The sequence below is a fragment of the Heptranchias perlo genome, chromosome 16, assembly GCF_035084215.1.
Source record: "Heptranchias perlo isolate sHepPer1 chromosome 16, sHepPer1.hap1, whole genome shotgun sequence".
NCBI classification, from domain to species: domain Eukaryota; kingdom Metazoa; phylum Chordata; class Chondrichthyes; order Hexanchiformes; family Hexanchidae; genus Heptranchias; species Heptranchias perlo.
The window spans coordinates 21,094,801-21,110,720 of NC_090340.1; the positions used below are offsets into that span (position 1 = coordinate 21,094,801).

The window sequence follows — 15,920 nt, forward strand, 5'->3', positions numbered from 1 at the left end:
ACGACAGTCCTGCCATCCCAGGAATCAGTCTGGTGAACCTATGCTGCACCCCCTCCATGGCAAATATATCCTCTCTTAGGTAAGGAGACCAAAACTGCACACAATACTCGAGGTGTGGTCTCACCAAGGCCCTGTATAACTGCAGTAAGACATCCTTGCTCCTCTACTCAAATCCTCTTGCAATGAAGGCCAACATCCATTCACCTTCCTAACTGCTTGCTGCACCTGCATGGTTGCTTTCAGTGACTGGAATACAAGGACACCCAGGTTCCTTTGTACATCAACATTTCCCAATCTATCACCATTTAATTAATATTCTGCCTTTCTGTTTTTCCTTCCGAAGTGGATAACTTCACATTTATCCACATTATACTGCATCTGCCATGTATTTGCTCACTCACTCAACTTGTCTAAATTGCCTTGAAGCCTCTTTGCATCCTCCACACAACTCAAAATCCCACCTAGTTTTGTGTCGTCAGCAAACTTGGAAATATTACATTTGGTTCCCTCATCCAAATCATTGATATATATTGTGAATAATTGGGGCCCAAACACTGATCCCTGCGGTACCCCACTAGTCACCACCTGCCACCCTGAAAAAGACCCATTTATTCCTACTCTGTTTCCTGTTTGTTAACCAATTTTCAATCCATGCCAGTATATTCCCCCCAATCCCATGTGCTTTAATTTTGCACACTAACCTCTTTTGTGAGACTCTACCAAAGGCCTTCTGAAAATCCAAATACACCACATCCACTGGTTCTCCCCTATCTATTCGACCAGATACATCCTCAAAAAACTCCAGTAGGTTTGTCAAACACAATTTCCCTTTCATAATTCCATGTTGACTTTATCTAATCCCGTCGATATTTTCTAAGTGTCCTGTTATCACATCCTTTATAATAGACTCTAGCATTTTCCCTACTACTGATGTTAGGCTAACCGGTCTGTAGTTCCCTGTTTTCTCTCTCCCTCCTTTTTCAAATTGTGGGGTTACATTTGCCACCCTCCAATCTGCAGGAACTGTTCCATAATCTATAGAATTTTGGAAGGTGATAACCAATGCATCCACTATTCCATGGCTACCTCTTTTAGCACTCTGGGATGCAGATTATCAGGCCCTGGGGATTTATTGGCTTTCAGTCCCATTAATTTCTCCAGCACTTTTTTTTTACTAAAACTAACTTCCTTTAATTCCCCTTCTCACTCAACCCTTGGTTCCCGAGCACTTCTGGGAAGTTATTTGTCCCCTCTTCCATGAAGACAGAACCTAAGTATTTGTTTAATTGTTCTGCCATTTCCTTGTTCCCCATTACAAATTCCCTTGTTTCTGACTGTAAGGGACCTACATTTGTCTTTACTAATCTTTTCCTCTTTACTCTCATACTCTACTTTTCCTCTTGGTCCTTTTTTGCTGAATTCTAAACTGCTCCCAATCCTCAGGCTTGCTACTTCTTCTGGCAACTTTATAAGACTCCTCATCTTCTGAATTTTTCTCAACTGAGCCAGCCACATAATTAATCATTCTGTTCACTTTACTTCTTGCTGTGGTTTGACATGTTAATGGTCCAAGATCTCTTGTCATTTCATCTTTAGCTTTTTTTCGATAGTACCCACAGGATAATTGTGACACCCGTTCCTTTTTCCAATGTTTAGTATCTTCCACGTGTCAACATTGAATTTGATCTGTCACTGGTTTTCTATTTCTGATTTTATCTAAGTCCTTGTGTCCATTGTTAGCTGCTGCCTCTGAACCACACAGATCATGAATTACATAGAATTACATTGAATTTACAGCACAGAAACAGGCCATTCATCCCAACTGGTCTGTGCTGGTGTTTATGCTCCACAGGAAACTCCTCCGACCCTATTTCATCTAAGCCTATCAGGATATCCTTCTATTCCTCTCTCCCTCATGTACTTATCCAGCTTCCCCTTAATTGCATCTACACTATTCGTCTAAACTCATCCATGTGTTAGCAAGTTCCACATTCTATCCATTCTCTGGGTAAGGGTGGTCCCAGGTTAGATGACTGGTCTGCACTGATTTGGTTGATTATTTGTATTTGCTGCCATTGAATCAATTTGAAACCACAGATCGGCTGCAAGTGGATTAACGGCAATTTTCCAATCCTGAAATCTAGAACTGATTCTCTCATTTTGAGATAACAATGAGAACAAACTGTACCAGCTCAGTTAGAAGTATTCTTGCTGCAGAATCACAAATCAGTGAGTTCAACTCCTTTTGCAGACTTGAGGACACAATTCCTGCTGACAGTCCCATGCAGTAGTGAGGCAATGTCCTACTGTCAAAGGTGCCATTCATTGACTGAGAGCTGTCCTCTCTGTCTGCTTATTCCACATCCACAGCTTAATATTAAGGATTAATAGGAACAACATGACAGTGATAAAAGGAGGAGCGAGAGAGGAGAGAGAGCAGAGCATGGGTTCAGTGATAAAAGGAGGAGCGAGAGAGGAGAGAGAGAGAGAGCGGAGCATGGGATCAGTGATAAAAGGAGGAGAAAGAGAGAGAGAGCGGAGCATGGGATCAGTGATAAAAGGAGGAGAAAGAGAGAGAGCAGAGCGTGGGATCAGTGATAAAAGGAGGAGAAAGAGAGAGAGCGGAGCATGGGATCAGTGATAAAAGGAGGAGCGAGAGAGGAGAGAGTGGAGCGTGTGATCAGTGATAAAAGGAGGAGAAAGAGAGAGAGCGGAGCGTGGGATCAGTGATAAAAGGTGGAGAGAGAGAGGAGAGAGTGGAGCGTGTGATCAGTGATAAAAGGTGGAGAGAGAGAGGAGAGAGCAGAGCGTGTGATCAGTGATAAAATGTGGAGAGAGAGAGGAGAGAGCAGAGCGTGTGATCAGTGATAAAAGGTGGAGAGAGAGAGGAGAGAGTGGAGCGTGTGATCAGTGATAAAAGGTGGAGAGAGAGAGGAGAGAGTGGAGCGTGTGATCAGTGATAAAAGGTGGAGAGAGAGGAGAGAGAGAGCGGAGCGTGTGATCAGTGATAAAAGGTGGAGAGAGAGAGTGGAGCACGAGCGGGGAGAGATGTGAAAAAACACCTGAAATGACGTCAGCGCAAGGGAAGGAGCTGATTGGTGAGTAACTGGTGAGTGTTCTTTTTTTGGTGAGTTTTTTTTTAAGTCTTAAGTTTATTTTGGTTAAGTTTAGTTAATAATATAATAAATCGAGGCCTGGCAGGGCACCTCAGTCCCGTCGAAAGCACATCCTGTTCCACACGGGAACTCAAGGACGGCGCCCGTATCCTGGACAACCACAGGTGCAGGAAGTGTCATCAGCTGGAAGAGCAGAGCATCCGGGCTTCGGAGCTTGAACAACAGCTGGCGTCCGCGAGGCTGAGATTTTCGTGGATAGCACGTTTCAGGAGGTGGTCACCACACAGCTTAAGAGAGTGCAGGCAGAGAGGGACTGAGTGACTGCAGACAGACAAGGAAGACCAGGCAGGTAGAGCAGGAGTCCCCTGAGGACATCTCGCTCTCTAACCAGTGTCCAGTTCTGAATACTGATGTGGGTGGAGGGTTCCTGAGCCAAGTCCACAGCACCATGGGTGGCTCAGCTGTACTGGGGGGGAGGAGAAATGTCAGGAGAGGAATAGTGATAGGGGATTCGATATTTAGGGGAAAAGATCGGCGTTTCTGCAGCCACAGCCAAAATTCCAGGATGGTATGTTGCCTCCCTGGTGCCAGGGTCAAGGATTTCACTGAGCGGCTGCAGAACATTCTTGAGGGGAAGGGTGAACAGCCAGAGGTCGTGGTCCACATCGGTACCAACGACACAGGTAGAAAGAGGGATGATGTCCTGCAGGCAGATTTTAAGGAGTTAAGAAAGAGATTAATAATCAGGACTTCAATGTTCGGAATCTTCGGATTACTCCCGGTGCCACGCAGTGGCGAGTATAGAAGTAGGAGGACAGAGAATATGAATGCGTGGCTCGAGAAATGGTGCAGGAGGGAGGGCTTTAGATTCCTGGGGCACTGGGACCAGTTCAGGGGAGGTGGGACCTGTACAAGCCGGATGGGTTGCACCTCAACCGGGCCGGGACCAATATCCTCGAAGGGAGGTTTGCTAGTGCTGTGGGGGAGGGTTTAAACTAGCTTCACAGGGGGATGGGAACCTGAGCGTAGATTCAGAAGGGAGAGAAGCAGAGCTGGAAATGGAAGGCAGAAAATTAGTAAATGTGTTTGGAAGGCATTGGAAAGAAAGGTTAGAAATCAGACAACAAAGGATTTTGGCAGTATTTACCTCAAGGCAAGGAATATGGTGAATAAGGCAGATGAGCTAAGGGCACAAATGGTTATGTGGAAGTATGATATCATAGCTATTACCAAAACATGGCATAAACAGGGCAGGAATGGCAGCTCAACATTCCTTTTTACAGGATTTTCAGACGAGATAGAAAGGGGGATATAAAAAGGAGGCGGGGACAATATTGGCTAAAGAAACAATTATAGCTGTGAGGAGGGTTGATGTGTTAGAAGGATAATCAAATGAGGCCATATGGTTTGAGCTAAAGAAAAAAAGAGGGAAGTCACACTGCTGAGAGTGTACTATAGACCCCCAAACAGTCAGAGGGAGATAGAAGAGCAAATATGTAGGCAAATTTCTGAGAAGTGCAAAAACAATAGGGCAGTAACATTAGGGATTTTTACAACCCTAATATTAACTGGGATACAATCAGTGCAAAAGGTATATGGAGTGCAGAATTCTTAAATAGCAATCAGGAGAATGTTTTTAGCCAGTATGTAGCAAACCCAACAGGGTGGGTTGGGGGGGGGGCGGTGGGTGGGGGGTGCAGTTCTGGATTTAGTTTTAGGGAATGAAACTGGGCAGGTGGAAGGAGTATCAGTGGGAGAGCATTTTGCTGGTAGTGATCATAATTCAGTTAGATTTAGCATAGTTATGGAAAAGGAAAAGATAGAATAGGAGTAAAAGTTCTAAATTGGGCAAAGGCCAATTTTACTAAGCTGAGATGTGAGTTAGCAAAATTGGACTGGAAACAGCTGCTTGAAGGTATATCAGTGTCAGAGCAGTGGGAGGCAATCAAAGGGGAGATTCAAGGGGCTCAGAGTGAACATGTTCCCATAAAGAAAAATCTAGAGCCCCCAGAATGACAAGGAACATACAGGGTAAGATAAGGCAAAAAAGGTAAACTTATGTCAGACATCAAGAGCTCAATACTGCAGAAAGCCTAGAGGAGTTTAGAAAGTACAAGGGTGAAATTACAAACGAAATTCGTAAAGCAAATAGAGGGCATGAAAAAATACTGGCAAGTAAAATGAAAGAAAACACAAAAATGTTTGGTAAATACATAAAGAGCAAGAGGAGAACCAGGGAAAGAGTGGAGCCTATTAGAGACTAAAAAGGTAATCTATGTGTGGAGGTGGACGACGTGGCTATGGTTCTTAATGAATACTTTACGTCTTTTTCACAAAAGTAGGGGACCATGCAGGGGTTGTCGTTACAGAGGAGGAGTGTGAAATATTGGATGAGAGAGGAAGTATTAAGGGGATTAGCATCTTTGAAAGTAGATAAATTACCAGGCCCGGATGAAGTGTATCCTCGGCTGTTAAGAGAAGCAAGGGAGGAAATAGCGGAGGCTCTGACCATCAATTTCCAATCCTCCTTGACTGCAGGCATGGTGCCGGAGGATTGGAGGACTGCTAACATTGTACCGTTGTTTAAAAAGGGAGAAAGAGATAGGCCGAATAATTATACACCTGTCAGTCCAACCTTGGAGGTGGGCAAATCATTGGAATTGATTCTGAGGGACAGTATAAATCGTCACTTAGAAAGGCACGGGTTAATCAAGGACAGTCAGCATAGATTTGTTAACGGAAGGTCGTGTCTGACCAACTTGATTGAATTCTTTGAGCAGTTAACAAGGAGGGTCGATGAGAGTAATGTGTTTGATGTCGTGTATATGGATTTTAGCAGGGCTTTTGACAAGGTGCCACATGGCAGACTGGTCAAAAGAGTAAAAGCCCATGAGATCCAAGGGAAAGTGGCTAGTTGGATCCAAAATTGGCTCAGTGGCAAGAAGCAAAGGTTGACGGGTGTTTTTACGAATGGAAGGCTGTTTCAAGTGGGGTCCCGCAAAGCTGAGTACTAGGTCCCTTGCTTTTTTGGTATATATTAATGATTTGGACTTGAATGTAGGGGGCTTGATGAAGAAGTTTGCAGATGATACAAAAATTGGCCATGTAGTTGATAGTGAGGAGGAAAACTGTAGACTTCAGGAAGATATCAATGGGCTGGTCAGATGGGCAGAAAAGTGGCAAATGGAATTCAATCCAGAGCAGTATGAGGTAATGCTTTGGGGAGGGCAAAGAAGGCAAGGGAGTACAAAATAATTGAAAGGATACTGAGAGGTGTAGAAGAACAAAGGGACCTTGGAGTGCATGTCCACAGATCCCTGAAGGTAGTAGGACAGGTAGATAAGATGGTTATGAAGGCATACGAGATACTTCCCTTTATTGGCCGAGGCATAGAATATAAGACCAGGCAAGTTATGCTAGAACTGTATAAAACACTAGTTAGGCCACAGCTTGAGTACTACATACAGTTCTGATCACCACGTTACAGGAAAGATGAAATTGCACGAGAGAAGGTACAAAGGAATTTTACGAGGATGGTGCCAGGGCTGGAGAATTTTAGCTATGAGAAAAGATTGGATCGGCTGGGGTTGTTTTCTTTGGAACAAAGGAGGCTGAGGGGACATTTTAGTGAGGATTGTAAAATTATGATGGGACTAGATAGAGTGGATAGGGAGGACCTATTTCCCTTATTAGAGTGGTCAGTGACCAGAGGCCATCGATTTAAAGTAATTGGTAGAAGGATTAGAAGGGAGCTGAGGAGAAATTTTTTCACCCAGAGGATGGTGGGGGCCTGGAACTCACTGCCTGAAAGGGTAGTAGAGGCAGGAACCCTCAACACATTTAAAAAGTACTTGGATGTACACTTGAAGTGCAGTAACCTATAGGGCTATGATCCAAGTGCTGGAAAGTGGGACTAACCGAGATAGCTCTTTTTCGGCTGGCACAGGCATGATGGGCCAAATGGCCTCCTTCTGTGCCGTAACTTTCTATGATTCTATTCCTTGGCACTATTGACAGAAGAGCAGGCAGTTGCTTTGGTGTCCTGCCCAATGTTCCTCAACCAACCAAAATAGATTAATTGGTCATTCCTCTCATTGCTGTTTGTCGGTCATGCTGTGTGTATAATGGATCCTGTGGTTGCTTAACTAAGAACAGTCACTGGTCTTTAAAAAAAGACATGGTTGGTAGAGCAAAGCATTTTGAGAGCTTTCTGAACTATAAAAAGGTTTCCAGATCAATGCAAGTGTGTTCCTCTTTTGGCAGCAAAAATGATTAATACTGGGATTCTGGGAGATGGAGCAAGCTCTCACAGAGAAGATGCAACAGTCACACAGAAAGACAGACACTAAATGGTGCTAATTAACCCTGGATCCACATGGTGCTAAATCTGTTAAGACTGAAAATCTAAAACTTCTTGTGTCATAATGTGGGAGCAAACAATCATCAAATAAACAGAGATGATTTTAAGAAGACAATATTATCAGAAGATGGCTTTCATGATGTAATTTAGGTGCTGGAAGAGTTAGATTTTAGAGCACCTGATTGAAAGGCCTGGTCTGCACAAAGATACTTAAATTGTGAGTATTCGAGCTGCTTTACATGTCTGCCCATTTGAATGAGACCTTGGTTGGTCACTATTAGTCATGTGCGCATAAGTTGCATTTGCTTTCTGAAATAATCATATGAACAGTTATGCTTGGCCAGTCTAAACTGGAAGATTTTGAGAGCTGGTAGAAAGAGAATAAACCGAATCGTTCTGTGGAGAAATATTTAGGAGAATGGTCTCTAATCTAGAGATGGTGCTGAAAGTGAAAAATGGAAGGTTAGGGAAGGCTGATTAATTAACCTGACAGAAGTAAACTTGTAAAATGTATCATACTTATTATTTAATTGCTCATAACTTTGAGTGTGTGAGTAAAATAACAGTATAACAATATAAAGAAAGACATACGTACCGTTTTAGTTAATATTGGACAAGAATGCAACTGACAAAGGAAGACAATGACCACAGAGGCAACGTGCTACAGGCATCCCCAAAGGTGAAGCTGAGCATCGCAGAGGAAGTAATAACATTCATTGCACAAAGTACTGAGCTACTAGAAAGCCAAAGTCATAAGCCTGTGTGTATATCAGAGAGGGATAGCATTAACATTCAAAGCTCAGTATTTATCAATGATGTGTTGAATATAGACTGTAAATGTAACCTTCCTAAGCCATGTTGTAACCTTAGACATTGAACATAACGTTGCTAAGTTATAAACAAGAGAATGCAGCTAATGTTAAAATATTAGGATTCACTTAATTCACAATTGTGCCTATAATTATCTAATCTCTTTCACCGACCTTGTTAAATAATGTAATAATGGTTAAAGCATCTCTGTGTCTGTCTATGTCCTTGAAACCTCTGAAAAAAAGATGTTAACTAATATAACTTAGTATTGTGCTGTGATGGATTGGTGATTGGACTGGGTACTTACTGTATATTTAAGGCTGAGCTGGATAGATTCCTGATTAACAAGGGAGTCAAAGGTTATAGTAGGTAGACGGGAAAGTAGGGTTGAGGTCGCAATCAAATCAGCCATGATCTTATCAAATGGCAGAGCAGGCTCGAGGGGCCGAATGGCCTACTCCTGCTTTTAATTCGTGTGTTCGTAAGATGGCTCAAAGGCACGCTAACGCAGGAATCTTATCATCCTCTGAAGTAAATGGTAGATTTTAGTCGACTTTCTACGTATATGTGTCAAGAAAAAGGGTGAAGATTGGTCTAACACCCTTTAGTGTACATAGCTAGATACTCCAAATTCAGCAAATATATTCCTCAAATAGTGGGGGTGGGATTTAGTATTCAATATCTGAATCCTGAATATTAGTGACATACATCCTGACCACTAATAATTCTCTCCCATCATTTGGAAATGTGCCTGCAGATATGTTCGACCTCAGTGCCCTACAGGACATTGAGTCCCAGTAATGATTTTCTCAACAGCTGCCCCCCCCGCCCCCTGCCCTCACCACACACACACACACACACACACACACTATCAGCACCATTGTGTATTATATCTGGACATGTTAACCTGTGCCATTCTGATTTGGCAGCCTTTGCTGTGGTTGAACAAGAGCCTTGCATGTGGACATTTTTCATTACACAAATATTCAGACAAGTTAGAGGTCACTCCGTTAAGTGGGTGTTGAGTATTTAGTGCATAAAGTATCTGCAGCAGTCACAACCCTCTCCCATCAGTTCGAAACTTTGAAACCACCAGCCTTCCCACATTGTTCCACGGAAGATTCTGAGCTCTAGCTGGGGGAGATTTCTGATCTTCTGCTCTCCCCCATGAATTATATCAAGACATAAATATCTCTTCCAGCTTCCTTTGTATTTTTATTGTACTGAATGGAAAATTGTGGGAGGACAATGCACAGCCAAATTCTCAATAAGTGCTCCCATCAGGTGAAGCTCCATGTAGGAAGAGCAAATTTGTAAAATGTACCCTATAAAATATTAGAATCATGAAATCATAGAATGGTTACAGCATGGAAGGAGGCTATTCGGCCCGTTGAGTCTGTGCTGGCTCTCTGCAAGAGCAATCCAACTAGTCCCACTCTCCCACCCTATCTCCGTGGCGTTGCAAATTCTTTCCCTTCAAGTATTGATCCAGTTCACTTTTGAAAGCCACGATTGTATCTGCGTCCACCACCCCCTCAGGCAGTGAATTCCAGATCACAACCACTCGCTGTGCATTAAAGCTTTTTCTCATGTCGCCTTTGGTTCTTTTGCCAATCACCTTCAATCTATATCCTCTGGTTCCTGACCTCTCCGCCAATGGGAATAGTTTCTCTCTCTCTACTCCGGCCAGCCCCATTGACGATTTTGAATACCTCTATCAAATCTCCTCTCAACCTTCTCTGCTCTGAGGAGAACAACCTCAGCTTCTCCAGTCTTTGCATGTAACAGAAACAAATCTCTTCTGCACCCTCTCTAAGGCCTTCACATCCTTCCTATAAAGTGTGGTGCCCAGAACTTGACACAATACTCCAGCTGTGGCCAAATCATAACCTCTTTGCTTTTGTAGTCTATGCCTCTATTTATAAAGCCCAGGATCCCGTATGCTTTCTTAATGGCTTTCTTACCCTGCCCTGCCATCTTCAATGATTTGTGCACATATTACCCTTGATCTCTCTGTTCCTGTACCCCTTTAGTTTATATTGCCTCTCCTCATTCTTCCTACCGAAATGTATCACTTCACACTTTTCTGCGTTGAATTTCATCTGCCACGTGTCCGCCAATTCCACCAGCCTGTCTATATCCTCTTGAAGTCTATCACTATTCTCCTCACTGTTCACTACACTTCCAAATTTTGTGTCATCTGCAAATTTTGAAATTATGCCCTGTACACCCAAGTCCAAATCATTAATATATATCAAAAAAAGCAATGGTCCTAGGACCGACCCTTGGGGAACACCACTGTATACCTCCCATCAGTTCAAAAAACAACTGTTCATCACTTCTCTCTGTTTCCTGTCACTGAGCTAATTTTGTATCCATGCTGCCACTGCCCCCTTTATTCCATGAGCTTCAACTTTGATGACAAGCCTATTTTGCGGCACTTTATCAAACACCTTTTGGAAGTCCATATACACATCAACCGCATTGCCCTGATCAACCCTCTCTGTTACCTTATCAAAAAACTCAATCAAGTTAGTTAAACACAATTTGCCTTTAACAAATCCATGTTGGCTTTCCTGCATTATTCTGCACTTTTCCAAGTGACTGTTAATTTTGTCCTGGATTATCATTTCTCGAAGTTTCCCCACCACCGAGGTTAAAGTGACTGGCCTGTAGTTGCTTGGTTTATCCTTACATCCTTTTTTGGACAAGGGTGTAACATTTGTAATTCTCATATTTAAGGATGATTGGAAGATTATGATCAGATCCAGCAATGCCTCCTTCCTCGTTGGGCTGGAAACGTACTATTCAAGGAAGTTCTCCTGAATACACTTCAAAAATTCCTCCCCCTCTTTGTCCCTTACACTATTACTATCCCAGTCCATATTAGAATAGTTGAGGTCCCCCATTATGACTACTCTATGGTTCTTGCATATCTCTGTAATTTCCCTGCAAATTTGCTCCTCTATACCCTTCCCACTAGTTGGTGGTCTATAGACTACCCCCAGTAGTGTAATGGCACCTCTATTATTTCTTAACTCTAACCAAATAGGTTCTGTCTTTGACCCCTCCAGGACATCCTTTCTCTCCAGCACTGCAATATTCTCCTTAATCAAAACTGCCACCCAGCCCCCTCCTTTCTTTCCTTCCCGATCTTTCCTGAACATATTATTGAGGAAATGTGTAGAAAGCTCTCTATTTGACAAAGAATCAGAATACTCATAATAAATTTAGGGCCAAAGATTTATTCTTTAAAAGCAATGACTGTTGATTGTAGAGAATTAACTGGCAGTTGATGGCTTTACTTCAATTTTAGTGTTTGGTGTTGTAATGGTTAATATGCAGCCCACAGCCACAGTGATGTGGTCCACAAGGAAAATGTTTCGAATCTCATGTACTAGAGATATCAGTAATTCAAACCACGTCTGCATATGTCACTAATATCTGACTGAGTTATGTAATTTTTGTGCTTCAGAATTTGAATTTACTGCCCCTGCTCTGTGGGGCTCCCTCTTTGATTTGACAGAGCAGCTCCCCCGAGTCACAAAATAGAAACAAGGCCCCTATTCTCCCACTTCCCATCATTTGCTGCTTTGAGTTTGAAGCTGTAAGAACCGTCCTCGCCCATGAATCCTAATACTGAAACAAGGAAACCATTGAATCATTCACTCCATCATTCCCCACACTGCACCATGACCACATGGTACAACCTCTTCCATGAGACTGCACCAGATGGCAATGTGGCCTTAAGGTATAATTTTATGCAATGTGGCGTCTTTAGGCTCTAACTCTTTTCCTACACTTATGTTGTCGTTAGGAATATCACATACTTCACAAAAAGAATGGCTCTTATCACAGGACTTGAAATAGATTTTTTATTTACTGATACTTTAAAAAGAATTAATTCACTTTTCATGAGATAACATCAACACACAACTGATCGGGACATACATCCCGAAGACATGCGGCTTTTAAAAAAATACAGTACATATGGAGAACACTTTATATATTGTGCCTGAAGGGCCAGTTGTTCAGGAGCAGCAGCTACATTTGTCGGAGGTTTTCCCTTTGCACACACAGCCATTGGCGCAGTTAGTGCATCCGGCAGGACAGCAAGAGCAGCAACCTGAGAGAGGAGAGGGAAAAGGCAGAAATCAGTAACAATGAATCATTCACTGAAACACCCACAGACCCTCCCATTACAGCACTGAGCTTCTCCCTAATAAACTAATCTGTGTCATATCTCCAAGTAATCCGTCTGAAAATGCCCCACCTCAGAAGCCCTACCTGTCAGTCTCTCAGCTTCTGTATTTGTGGTAAGATTTGGGACCTTGTGATATCATCAGTCTGTCCCACCCACTGTTCAGTGATCAACTCTTCAGGGTGGAATTTCCCACCAGCTTGTTTCACATGTGAACCTTTAAGGGGCTGGTACTCCATTCCTGTAAGCTCCATTAAACGCTGCTGTTCCCCTGCTCACGATGCGCCCTCCCTTTCTCCTCTGTGAAACACCTTGAGATGTTTTTCGACATCAAAATGCGCTGAATAAATACAAGCTGTAGTTGCTGCTTTAAATCCTGGGTAAAAACAGCACCGACAGGAATGTAGCAGCAGCGGGTTAAGCGCTGGTAGGTGAAGAGGTTCTGGTTTAACCACAAGCGAAACAGTGACGTTCGGTGTTAATTTAATTCAATGAGGGACAATACGGGGCATCTCAGGTACTGAACTGGCAACTGGAGCAGCGTGAAGATCGGGACAATCACCCATCGGGACTCAGTGGGGTTCCATCGGATCAGTGACAATTCCCTATGTTAGGAATAGAGTTAGATTCAGAGTTAGAGTGAGGGTTAGGGTTGGGAATATGATTAGTTATGGTTGGAGTTAGAATTAGAGGTTGTTTTATGGTGATTCCCGACACTGGAGCCAAACTGATCGGAATGAAAGCCCGGGGACCTTGTAATTTTCCATTCTGTTCCAGTCTGAGTTCTGCCCAGAACCATCAGTCACATAAATACAATGTGAGGGGTTTTAAACAGTCCCACAGTTACTCACTTTTCTGGCAGCGTCCAGCTTTGCTGGTGAGACATCGGCAGTCGGAGCACCTGCAGGTGTTTTCACAGGAGCAGGATCCTGAAAACAGGGAAAACAAACAAATATAAAGACACTGAGTTGGGATTTAAACCCTGAGAAATCCCCACCGTGTGGAGGAGCCCCGGCTCTTTGTCACCCTCTGATCTCCAGTTAATTTAATAAACAGCCTCCCCTCCAATCCTGCTCCACCTCAGTGACACTGAGCGGGGACACTGAGCTGAAAGGACTGACTAGTCTCCACTCACCATCCAGGCAGACACAGGCCTTAGAGTCAGACATTTCACTAACTTCCTCTTCAGTTTGGAGCCGTCACCGAATCAGCGTTTCTCGATCTTGTGCCGTTTGCTGCATCGGAGCCGAATTTTATGGGTTGTGATCGGCGGGGAATCGGGTGCAAAACCGGGGAAGGGGCGGGTCGGTCCGGGCAGAATGCACACGGAGCACCGAAGTGAATCAGCGGTTCCAGGTGGGAATTGCACCCGTCTCCTTCACTCAGAACACGACCCCAAAATATTCCTCAATAACAGCAATTTCACAACATTTCCTGTGCGATCACCGTGAGTCTGAGCGTCTGCAGCACGTTTCACACCCACGGTCTGGGGGGTCCAGGACTGCATCTTCTGTTTTAGGTTTTATTTACCCTTTTCACTCTGGATATCTTTTAGTTCCTGTGTTTCAGATTGTTCTCCCAGGTCAGCCCCAGCTCCCTGTGTCCCAGAGAATTGTTCCACTTAGAGAAAAGACAAAGAGCCGGGGCTCCTCCACACGGTGGGGATTTCTCAGGGTTTAAATCCCAACTCTGTGTCTTTATATTTGTTTGTTTTCCCTGTTTTCAGGATCCTGCTCCTGTGAAAACACCTGCAGGTGCTCCGACTGCCGATGTCCCACCAGCAAAGCTGGACGCTGCCGGAAAAGTGAGTAACTGTGGGACTGTTTAAAACCCCTCACATTGTATTTATGTGACTGATGGTTCTGGGCAGGACTCAGACTGGAACAGAATGTGAAGGTACAAGGTCCCCGGGATTTCACTTCAATCAGTTTGTTCCCAGTGTCTGGATTTAATTTAATTTAACCCTAACCCTAACTCTAAGCTGAATCCTAAACCTAAGGTAAACTCTAATCCTAACACTAACCCTAAACCTAACTCTTACTTAACCCTAACCCAACCCTAACTCTAACCTGCAGGACTCTGACCCTAATCCGCTATGCTATCCCTGAAACACCTCCAACCAAAAAACCCCACCCTTAATCCCAATCCTATCTCTAAACCTGCACCAGATTTACCCTCTTTCAAGGATTCATACCTCAACTCCTAATGCATAAGTTAATCCACAACAATCAAATAAATGGCAAACAACCCTAATATAGGGAGCCATCATTTTATTGGGAATGGTCACTGACCAGATGGAACCCATGGCATCTGGTTGGGTTATTGCTCTGATCTTCAGGCAGCTGCAATGGGCAGTACAGTGACTGTGATGCCCCCTATTTTCTGCTTTTGAAGTAAATTAACAGTGGGTGGGACAGACTGATGATATCACAAGGTCCCAAATCTTACCACAAATACAGCAACTGACAGACTGACAGGTAGGGCTTCTGAGGTGGGGCATTTTCAGACGGGTTACTTGGAGATGTGACACAGATTAGTTTATTAGGGAGGAGCTCAGTGCTGTAATGGAAGGGTCTGTGGGTGTTTCAGTGAATGATTCATTGTTACTGATTTCTGCCTTTTCCCTCTCCTCTCTCAGGTTGCTGCTCTTGCTGTCCTGCCGGATGCACTAACTGCGCCAATGGCTGTGTGTGCAAAGGGAAAACCTCCGACAAATGTAGCTGCTGCTCCTGAACAACTGGCCCTTCAGGCACAATATATAAATTATTGTCCATATATACTGTATTAAACAAGCCGCATGTCCTCAGGATGTGTGTCCTGATCAGTTGTGTATTTATATTGTGTATTTAATGAAAAGTGAATTAATTGTTTTTGAACGTATCATTTTTGGTGTCAGTAAATAAAAAAAACAATTTCAAGTCCCGTGATAAGTTCCGTTCTCTTTGTGAAGTATGCAATATTCCTAATGGCAACACAATGTGTGGGGAAAGAGTTAGAACCTAAACAAGGCATATTGCATGAAATGATGCCTTAAAACCACACTGCATCTGGTGCAGACTCATGGAAGAGGCTAAATCATGAGGTTATGGAGTGGTGTGGGGAATGATGGAGTGAATGATTCGATGATATCCTTGCTTCTGTATTAGGACTCGTGGGCGAGGAGGGTTCCCGCAGCTTCAATCTCTGATGGGAGGTGGGAGAATAGGGGCATGTTTCTACTTTGTGACTCAAGGGAGCTGCTCAAAGAGAGAGCACCACAAAATAGGTTGCATTAAATTCAAATTCTGAGATGTATTAAAGTACAAAAGTGATATAACTCAGTCAGATATTAGTGACGTGCAGATGTGGTCTGAATTAGTGATGTCTCTCGATTCATCACAGGGGAGTCCAAACCACTTTTTCTATGGAACACTTCACTGTGAATGTGGTATCC

The 15,920-nt window shown here is 43.5% G+C and overlaps 2 long non-coding RNA genes across 2 annotated transcripts; one reads left to right on the forward strand and one right to left on the reverse strand.

The window, feature by feature from the left end:
• Window positions 1-12,147: 12,147 nt before the first annotated feature.
• On the reverse strand, window positions 12,148-14,011 carry LOC137333559 (uncharacterized). The gene is made up of 3 exons (XR_010965922.1): window positions 13,623-14,011; window positions 13,339-13,416; window positions 12,148-12,412 (listed from the first exon to the last, which is right to left on the reverse strand). It is a non-coding gene; the product is annotated as an uncharacterized lncRNA (long non-coding RNA).
• A 68-nt stretch (window positions 14,012-14,079) lies between these two features.
• On the forward strand, window positions 14,080-15,409 carry LOC137333560 (uncharacterized). The gene is made up of 2 exons (XR_010965923.1): window positions 14,080-14,291; window positions 15,126-15,409. It is a non-coding gene; the product is annotated as an uncharacterized lncRNA (long non-coding RNA).
• The last annotated feature ends 511 nt before the right edge of the window (window positions 15,410-15,920 follow it).